The following is a 10,000-nucleotide window of genomic DNA, read 5'->3' on the forward strand; positions in this document are numbered from 1 at the left end:
AGACCTTTTGATCCATATCTAGGTCGGATGCAAAAAAAAAAAAAAAAAAAAAAAAAAAAATCATAATAATAAATTAAAACTATAATAATGTAAAAATAACAAATAAAATACATAAATAAATGCATAGGTATAGTTGAATAACAAACAAAAAGGTAAATAGTAAATGATTATAAATTGACATATAACTAATGATAAATGAAAATCAGACAGACAAATTATAACAAAACAAAAACAAATAATATAACATAAATTATAATCATTACAGCATCTTACTTAGGTATTTATCTAAATGATTCTTAAAGCTTCGAACTGAACTACATTGCACTACCTGTGCAGGAAGTTTATTCCATTCATTAACTACACGGCAAAGTTGTTTCTACCTACTTCCAAATTGAATCTATTTCCGGACAGTTTGAGACCATTGTTTCTTGTCTGATTCTCATTCAATGTGAAAATTTTGTCACTTTTGATGTTGTCAATTCCCTTTAAAATCTTAAAGACCTGTATCAAGTCACCTCTGAGTCTACGCTTTTTTAGGGAAAACAGATTCATGTGCTTAAGTCGATTTTCGTATGATTTATTTTTGATATTTGGAATCAGTTTTGTGGCTCGCCGTTGTACTTTTTCCAGTCTGTCAATGTCTTTAATGAGATTCGGTGACCATACGGAAACAGCATATTTCAAATGTGGACGAACTAACGATTTATATAGCTTGTTAATGAGTGATGGACTTTTGAAATCAAAAGATCGCGCAATCAATCCCAGAATCTTATTTGCTTTCTCAGAGGCTGAAATACACTGCTTGGATGATTTGAGGTCGTTACTGATAATTACGCCGAGATCTTTTTCACTATCCACTTTTGTTAACGAATTTCCAAATAACTTGTAATCGTACTTACTGTTATTTTTACCTATGTGCATTACCTTGCATTTACTTGTGTTAAATTTCATTAGCCACTTTTCAGACCATTGCTGTAATTGATCTAAATCATCTTGAATATCTAATTGGTTTGAGTGATCATTTGCCACTCCGCACAGTTTTGTATCATCAGCAAATTTGGAAGCAGTAGATTTTAGTCCATTGTCTATATCATTTATATATACTATGAATAGAAGTGGCCCAAGAACGGAACCCTGAGGAACTCCACTTGCAACATTTTTCCATCCAGAAGTTTTTCCATTTAAAACAACTCTCTGTTTTCGACCTTTCAACCAATTACTAGTCCAACCTAATAGGCTACCACTTATTCCATGCAAAGCTAATTTAGTAAGTAGTCTTTCGTGTGGGACGGTATCAAAAGCTTTTGCAAAGTCTAGATATATTAAATCTATATTGTTTCTTTTGTCATAATTCGAGATAACTGTGTTGTAGAATTCGAGTAAGTTAGTCACGCAAGAACGTTTCCGTCTGAAACCATGCTGGCTATCATTTATCAAACGGTTACTTTCTAAATGATATTCGATATCATCTCTGATGATAGTTTCCATTATTTTTCCTACGATCGAAGTCAAACTTATAGGCCTATAGTTATTTGGTTTCTTTTTGTCACCTTTTTTGAATATGGGAGTAACGTTAGCTAGCTTCCATTCTCTTGGGACATTAGAAAATAATTTCTAATGGAACAACAATCTTAATTTTCATTTCCTTTAAGATTCTTGGATGCCAACCGTCAGGCCCTGGTGTTTTATTAACTTTGAGTTTGTCTATACACCTTTTAATTTTTTCTTTTGTTATATTTACCGTAGTGAGTAAGTTTACCCCAGACTTTTCACAGGTTTCAGTTTGGAATTCACTTTGAGGTGTTTCGTTTACGAATACCGAGCTAAAATAATTGTTTAAGATATTACACATTCCTTCATTTGAATATTCAAGTTGACCGTCAGCAGATAATAGTGGACCAATGTGATTCCTAACAACCTTTTTATCTCTAATGTAACTATAGAATTCTTTGGGATTCTCTTTGGATTTATCAGCGATGTTCATTTCGTATTGTCGTTTTCTTTTTCTTATTGTCTTTTTTAAATCTCTCTGTATTGATACATAACTTTCATAGTCATTAGATGCACCCGAGCACTTATATTTATTATAAGCCTGTCTCTTTTTAGCAATACTTTTTTCAGTTTCTTTGTCGAGCCACTTTGGGCGAGCCTGATTTGGAGGACGTCTGTCCTTAAAAGGAATGTAAGTTTGAATCATCTTAGTGAGCGTATTTTGAAATATTTCCCACATCTGATCTACAGGCCTTTCGTTTAATTTTGCCTCCCAATCTGTAAGCTGAAGCTCCTGACGTAGTTCTATGAACTGAGCTTTACTGAAATCGGGTATTTTAGAAGCACAAATATCTATTCTAAAATTGTTTAGGAGTTTGAATCTGACTAAATTGTGATCGCTATTTGCAACAGATTCACCGACTTCTACATCAGTTACCATGCTTTCGCGGCTAGTGATCAATAAATCGAGCAAGTTTCCATATCTTGTGGGCTCTTTTACATGCTGAATTAAGTAATTGTCACCAAGAAAATCAATCAAGCGACTACCTATATGGCCATGTTCAAGGGTCATCCAATCAATGTCAGTAAAATTGAAATCACCCATTATCAATAAATCCCGGTTGCAGAAACACTAATTAACGTAGGTTAATGTTGAGGATTTATTAAAAATGAGTGTAGTAACAGAATATTGTGTAATCCTTTTTGAATTAAGTATAAGATTACCTGGTTTATTCAATATTGATTTACGTAAAATAGTGTTGAATATTGATTGTAAAAAAAAAAAAATCAAGAGTGCTTTGACTACGAGTAGACTTGAAATTTGCATCTGAACATAGTTTTCCAGTTTCTATTTTATAACATGTTGTGTATAATGAAATTTAACAAAATTTTTGGGAATTAAGTGTAAAGATATCAGGTTATTTAACATTGATTTACATAAATTAATTGAATATCAATTAATAATGAGTACCTTTGAACTTTGAATTTAAACGAGTTATAGTTTTCTAGTTTATATTCATTTATATCTAGTGTGATCAAGATGGACAGAGCCACAGTATATCAACTGAAACTATATTTGAGAGCAAAAAGTCAAACTTGTTCTGGCAATAAGGCAGAACTTATAAGTAGGATACAGGAGTTTATCACAGCTGAGGAATTAGATGCAGATGAAGTAGTTCAAGAAATATTAGCTTTCAATAGAACACCAGTGGAAGAGGGAATAGATGGTACAGTGAAACCAATAGATAGTGTATCTCAAGCAGGAGAAAGTGACATAGGTAGTCAATTAGGTAAGGTGATGGCTAAGAGGGCGAGCTTAGACATCAAATTACAGAAGTTGAAAATGAAGCAAGAGTTGGAAAAGGAATTGCATAGATTAAAACTAGAGCAGGATAGGCTTGAGTTAGAAACGGAATTAGAATCAGCTAAGGCAGAATTTAATATTTTGAGTAAATTTGAAAGTAATGTAAATGTTAATTTAGAAAATGATTTTCGTGGCTGCAGAAGTACAAGTCAGAGTAATAGTGATAGCTAACAGACAAATAGAGACATGATTACGACTTTAATGACCAAAAACATGATGCCTCTACATGTGATTACTAAATTTAATGGTCAGATAGACAAGTACTTTGAATTTATCAAAGATTTCGACATGTTAATTGATAGCAGGCATGTGTCAGATAATGAAAAGTTACAATACCTAAAACAATATACAGAAGGTAAACCACATAAGATATTTAGAACGTGTTTACATTTAGATCCAAAAGAGGGTTACCAAAAGGCGAGAAGTGAATTAAACAAAAGATATGGAAATAAAGAACGGATCGCTTTAATGCACATAGATAAAGTTCTTGCTTGGCCTGAAATTAAGGAAGAGAATGTTGAGACATTAGATGACTTCATTGTCGAATTGAATTCATGTATAAGTGCTATATCGGGTATTCATTATGGAATTTCAGAATTACAAAATCTTAGGACTTTGCGTCAGTTAGTTGACAAATTACCCAGAAATTTACAGGACAGATGGAGGAGAATAGTCGACGAGTTAGCTGAGAGTGGGAAGTTAGTGGACATTAAAGAATTAGTCAGATTTTAAGCAAAAGAAGTAATAATATTGAATAACCCAACATTTGGGAGAAGTATTAAGGGAGGATTTAGAGATAAGAAAGTAGAAGCGAACACATGGAGTTCAAATAGAAAGATGAATTACAAGAAAGGTATAGAACCAAATCATTGCAGGGTACATGTCAATGTGACACAGAGAGTAAGACTTTCTTGTTGGTTATATCAGAAAGAACATATTATTGATGTATGTCCTCAGTTAAGACGGTTGACTTATGAAGAGAATTTAAGCAAGGCGTATAATTTCGAACTTTGTTTCAAGTGTTTAAGGAAAGGACATAAAGCGTCACAGTGTAGAGTGATTCGAATTTGTGAACAATGTGGTGGTTCACATCTTACAATTATGCATAAGTTGAGAAAGAATTCTAGAACACAGAGATCCAGACTTTCTTGTTGGTTATGTCAGGAAGGGATGTATGTCCTCAGTTAAGATGGTTGACTTATGAAGAGAAATTAAGCAAGGCTTACAATTTAGAACTTTCTTTTAAGTGTTTAAGGAAAGGACATAAAGCGTCACAGTGTAGAGTGATTCGAACTTGTGAACAATGCGGTGGTTCACATCTTACAATTATGCATAGGACGAATAAGAATTTCAAGGTTGAAGGAAGTAAAGAAGTAACGGCAAATCCAGTGGTCACTAATGAGGTTGATGATTCTAGAGTTCAAGTATTATCCAGTCAATTGAAGGATTCAGTAGGAGACACTACTGCTATCCCAGTTCAAGTAGAGTTAAATGGTATGGTTGTTACTACCAGATGTTACCTTGACAATGGTAGCTCAGTCACATTTTGTACTAAGAATTTATTGCAGAAACTTGGAATGACAGACGTGAACTATCAGTCAACTACGTTACAAGTTAGTACAATAGTAGGTACAAGAGGAATGTCTTGTCTTAATGTTGAAGGGATGTCAGTGGCTGACATAGAAGGAAATAACCAAATTAGATTACCACCTGTATTTGCAGTGAATAAACTTCCTCTCAATCAAGGTCACGGTAGTAGAAAGAATGACATAGAGAAGTGGAAACATTTGATGAAACTAGAATTTGATCACAGCCAAGGAGAAATAGAAATCATGATAGGAAGTAATGTCCCAGAGGCGTCTGAACCTTGGGAGGTTGTGCATGCAGAGAAAGTAGGAGATCCGTATGCTGTGAGAACACGTTTAGGATGGATATTGTGTGGAAGAATAATAGACAATAATCATGAAGTTCCTGTGAATAAGATAAAGGTTGATGGTAGTTATTTAGAAAGGAAATTGATTGAATCTTATAATAGAGAGTTTGTGGATTCATCACTGAATTCGGTAGAACCTAGCATGGAAGATAGAAGATGGTTACAATTTGTTGAGTCTGGGTGTAGGCAAATGATTAATGGAAAGTACAAGATCCCTTTACCAATGACCTATGGCGGTCAAAAGACTTCAGCAGTTAAAGCGTAAATTCAAGGATGATGAATATTATAGACAGTATAAGCAATTTATGATCAATTTACTAGAGAAAGGGTACGCCGAATAAGTACTTAAGTGTGAGGTGAGGAATCAACAAGCGTGATATGTTCCACATTTTGGAGTACATCATCCTACAAAAAAAGGGTAAAGTACGTGTAGTGTTTGATTGTGCAGCACGCGTAAATGGTTTGTCGTTAAATGATTTATTGCGACAAGGACCTGATATAAGTAATCTTCTGTTAGGTGTCCTTTTGATATTTAGATTAGGACTATATGCGTGTATTGCAGATATAGAAACTGTGCATTATCAAGTTAAAGTACCTGAAGATGATAGAGATTATTTGCGTTTCTTATGGTGGAAAGATGGACACATAGGAAGTGATATAGTTAAGCTACGGATGACTTCTCATCCATTTGGTGCTAGTTGCTCACCTAGTATTGCAAATTATGCTCTAAAACGAGTTGTACAAGATCACGGCAGTCAGTTTCACAAATCAGTAAGTGAAATAGTTCTTAATAACTTCTATGTTGATGATCTGTTGGTGTCATCCGATGACATTAATGAGTTGATTGACAATAATAATAATGTGATAGACCTTTGTAGCAAAGGTGGATTTAATTTGACAAAGTTCAATAGTAATTCCCTTGAAGTTTTGAAGAACTTACCCAAAGACAAGTGTAGTGATAGCATTGAGAAGTTCATCGAGGATGAAGATGTAGTACAAAAGACATTAGGATTGGATTGGTCTCTTGGCAAGGATAAAATGAGTATATCACTCAACATTGATGAAATACCTAGGACAAAGAGAGAATTGCTAGCAGTAATTGGTAAAATTTACGACCCATTGGGTATGTTAGCACCAGTTGTTCTTGAAGGAAGAGTATTGTTACAAAATTTATTTAGAAACGGCATTGGATGGGATTGTACTTTGAGTGAGAGAGATAAAGGACAAATAAATGTTTGGATGTCAAGGGTGAATAAGTTTAAGCTGTTTAGCATTGATCGTTGTACGAAGAAAGGTATAATGTCAAAAGTAGAGTCAATTGAGTGTTACAGTTTTTGTGACTCTAGTGAAGTAGCATATGGTTCAGTGGTATATTTAAGATATAAACATGTTGATGGTACGACCCAGTGCAGCTTCATTTTGGGAAAAGCCAAAGTAGCACCTCTGAAATCAATTACAATTCCAAGACTTGAATTGGTAGCAGCCACGCTTGCCATTAAATCGAAGTGTGTGATAGTGAGAGAATTACCTTTAAAGATGACCCAAATTCATATTTGGACAGATTCAACTACAGTGTTAAGATACTTGCATAATGATTATAAGATTTAAAACCTTTGTAGCCAATAGAGTGTCTCAGATTCGAGAGAATTCTGAGGATGTATGTTTCGGGCAGAGATAATCCTGCCGACGATGCTACCAGAGGCAGACAAACCAGTAGATGGTCTGAAGGACCTGCTTTCTTGTCCCAAAATGAAGAAGTCTGGCCAGTCCAACCGCAAATAAATAAGGAAGATTTTTCTAACCTTGAAATTAAGAAGGTTATGAGAGTTGAAGTCGAACCAATACAAAATCATACAGTTGATCCTGTAATGTCACGACTAGTTTGTCATTATTCTTTATGGTTTAAATTGCTTAGAGCATGTAGTTATCTTATATTATTTGTCAGATATTTGCAAAGACAAAGTGTGTCAATTATCGAACTTAATGTTCAATTAATGGATGTTGCAGAAGAAAGAGTAATCAAATTTGTACAAAACTGCTGTTTTGCAAAGGAGATTGTCTGTTTATCCAGAATTGATCCTATTAATCTTTCCAGTTCTATAAGGAAACTTAAACCGATGTTGCTGAATGGTATACTCAGGGTAGGAGGTAGACTAGTTAACTTAGAATTGCCCTTGGATATGAAACATCCAATTATTATTCTTCCCCATGAACATCATGTGACTAGTTTAATTATTCAACATTATCACATGAAAGTAGGACACATGGGAAGGCAAGCAGTGTTAAATCAATTAAGACAGAAATACTGGGTAATTAAAGGTAATTCAGCTGTAAGGAAAGTATTGTCTAAATGTGTCACTTGTAGACGTTTCAAGAATTCAACAATCACTCAAGAGATGGCAGCCTTGCCAGTAGATAGAGGAAATGTAAATCAGAAACCATTTTTTGTGACTGGAGTTGATTGCTTTGAGCCATTTTTTGTGAAAAGAGCACGATCTTGAATCAAGAGATATGGAATATTATTTACTTGTCTATCAATTAGAGCTATACATCTTGAATTTTTAAATGATTTGACGGCAGAGAGCATGGTAAATACATTTATCAGATTTATTTTCAGACGGGGTACAGTTAGGAAATTGATTAGTGATCACGGCACAAACTTCATTGGGGCAAATAAGGTATTGAGGGACAATCTTACCATGCGTCATAGTAGTACTGAATTAACCAAGAGAGGTGTGGATTGGGTATTCACTCCTCCTGGAGGTTCTCATCATGGTGGCGTTTTTGAGAGAATGATAGGATTAGGCAGACGAGTTTTGGAAGTTGTGATAGGTTCATAAACTTTGTCTGATGATAGTTTAAGTACATTTTTCTGTGAAGTTGAGAGTACAATTAACAGTCGTCCTCTAACAGTAGTATCAAATGATGTGAACGATTTGTGCCCCATCACCCCTAATTCTTTACTTAATTTGGATAATTATGTAGTGACACTTGATAGTGGAGAAATGGTCTGTGACAGCAGCAAGAAATGGACACAGGTACAGCATTTAGCCAGAGAGTTTTGGTGAAGATGCCAGAAAGAATATTTACCTCGTCTGCAAGGGTTGTGAAAGTGATAGAAGCAAAGATGGACTAATTAGACAAGTGGAAATAATACGTGGCAAAAAAAAAAAAAAAAACTCTATAAGCGACCTATTTCCAAACTAATACTACTATTAGAAGGTGACTCAGTGTACAACTTTGACCTCCCGTCAGTGGTTTTGTGATCCTGGGTGATCACAAGGGGGAGGGTGTGAGTGCCGATTACACTATGTAGAAGAATATCTTGATGTATGATATTATACAGGTAAATTATGATATGTACTAAGGTTAATTACGAATCACGGTCTATGACATTTGATGTATATTGAGTACATATTGCACAATGTCTAGGTGTAATATGAAAATATATATGTGAGAAGATATCGATGACATGTGCGAGAAATAATTGAACTTAATGGCAACCACAAGCCCGTGTTGTTACCTATATAGTTACAATGTATGTATAAAAAAAATGGAAAACGTTATTGTCGAAATTGATGTACTGTAACGATCCATTATATACATAATAAAATAAAATGAGATTAAAGAAACTCTAGAAAAAAGGACAATGTTGAGTGGAACATAACTCGTATATTTATTAACGATCCCTTAGATGTATTCCTTCTCCACAAAGTAGTGCGTATTTCCCTCGTTAGGATCGTAATCAGAAATGTCCTTCCTGTGTGTAGTCGTTGAGTTGACAACATCTCCGTAAGTGCCATGGCAGTCATTATTGGTAAACATTGAAAGAGTAAATTGTTATTTTTATGTAATGTCACTTGTTGAAATAATATGTAAGAGTTAGTGCATAAGCCATGTTAATTAGTAATGTATTTGGTTTCTCAGAATAGCAAAGGATCACAAAGATATGTGATGATGTATGTTGTGGAGGCGGGTAAACAAAATCATGGTAGGAATCATGAAGTTGAGTTCAATGATTGTTATTGACGAATAGTGTGTTTAATCATTGCATTGATTTGATAGATTAATTATGAATGCAAATCACAATGTGATACAATTTGCAGAAACCACACACACAAACCACACACATTTAAACACCGTCTGTATAAGATCAAGACCGAAGGGCAACAATAAAGAAGATTGAAGTGTGCGTTATGATTGATTCCCATCCCTCTGTACCTCATGCCGCCGACCTTCGGAGACGGCGTTGACAGTTATAATGGGCAACTTTAATTGTAAAGAAATCTGCTGGGAAGATATGACAGTGAAGGGTGGAGACGACCTATGGGGAAATGTACTACTTGATATGAACATACAATGACAAGCAAATACTAGGTATAGAAATGAGGAAGAACCATCGAGACTGGACCTGATAATCACATCAGAACCCGAAATAGTGGACAAGATAGAATATAAGACACCAATAAGTAAAAGTGACCACATATTGGTTGAACTGGAACTAAATGAGAAAAAATACATGAAAAAAACGAACATAGAAAGGGAAGATTGATATATGAAAAAGAAATTGATAAAATAAGAGAATTATTTAAAAGAGCTGACTGGGAAAGGACACACAAGGAGAAAACAACAGTAGGAGAGAAATATAATATTTTGACAAAAATTTATAGAGAAGGAGTGGAAGAGTATGTTCCAAGACAAAAGCAAGAAAA

The 10,000-nt window shown here is 34.5% G+C and overlaps 1 long non-coding RNA gene across 1 annotated transcript in view; it reads left to right on the plus strand.

The window, feature by feature from the left end:
- LOC143019838 (uncharacterized) overlaps positions 1-9,467 on the plus strand; it is a 9,890-nt gene extending 423 nt beyond the window's left edge. The window contains exons 2-3 of the long non-coding RNA XR_012965862.1: positions 9,216-9,279; positions 9,395-9,467. This is a non-coding gene — a long non-coding RNA (uncharacterized LOC143019838). The remainder of the gene's footprint in view (positions 1-9,215; positions 9,280-9,394) is intronic.
- Positions 9,468-10,000: the final 533 nt, after the last annotated feature.

Source organism: Oratosquilla oratoria, chromosome 3 (assembly GCF_046742065.1).
Source record: "Oratosquilla oratoria isolate Oo_2021 chromosome 3, ASM4674206v1, whole genome shotgun sequence".
Lineage (NCBI taxonomy): Eukaryota > Metazoa > Arthropoda > Malacostraca > Stomatopoda > Squillidae > Oratosquilla > Oratosquilla oratoria.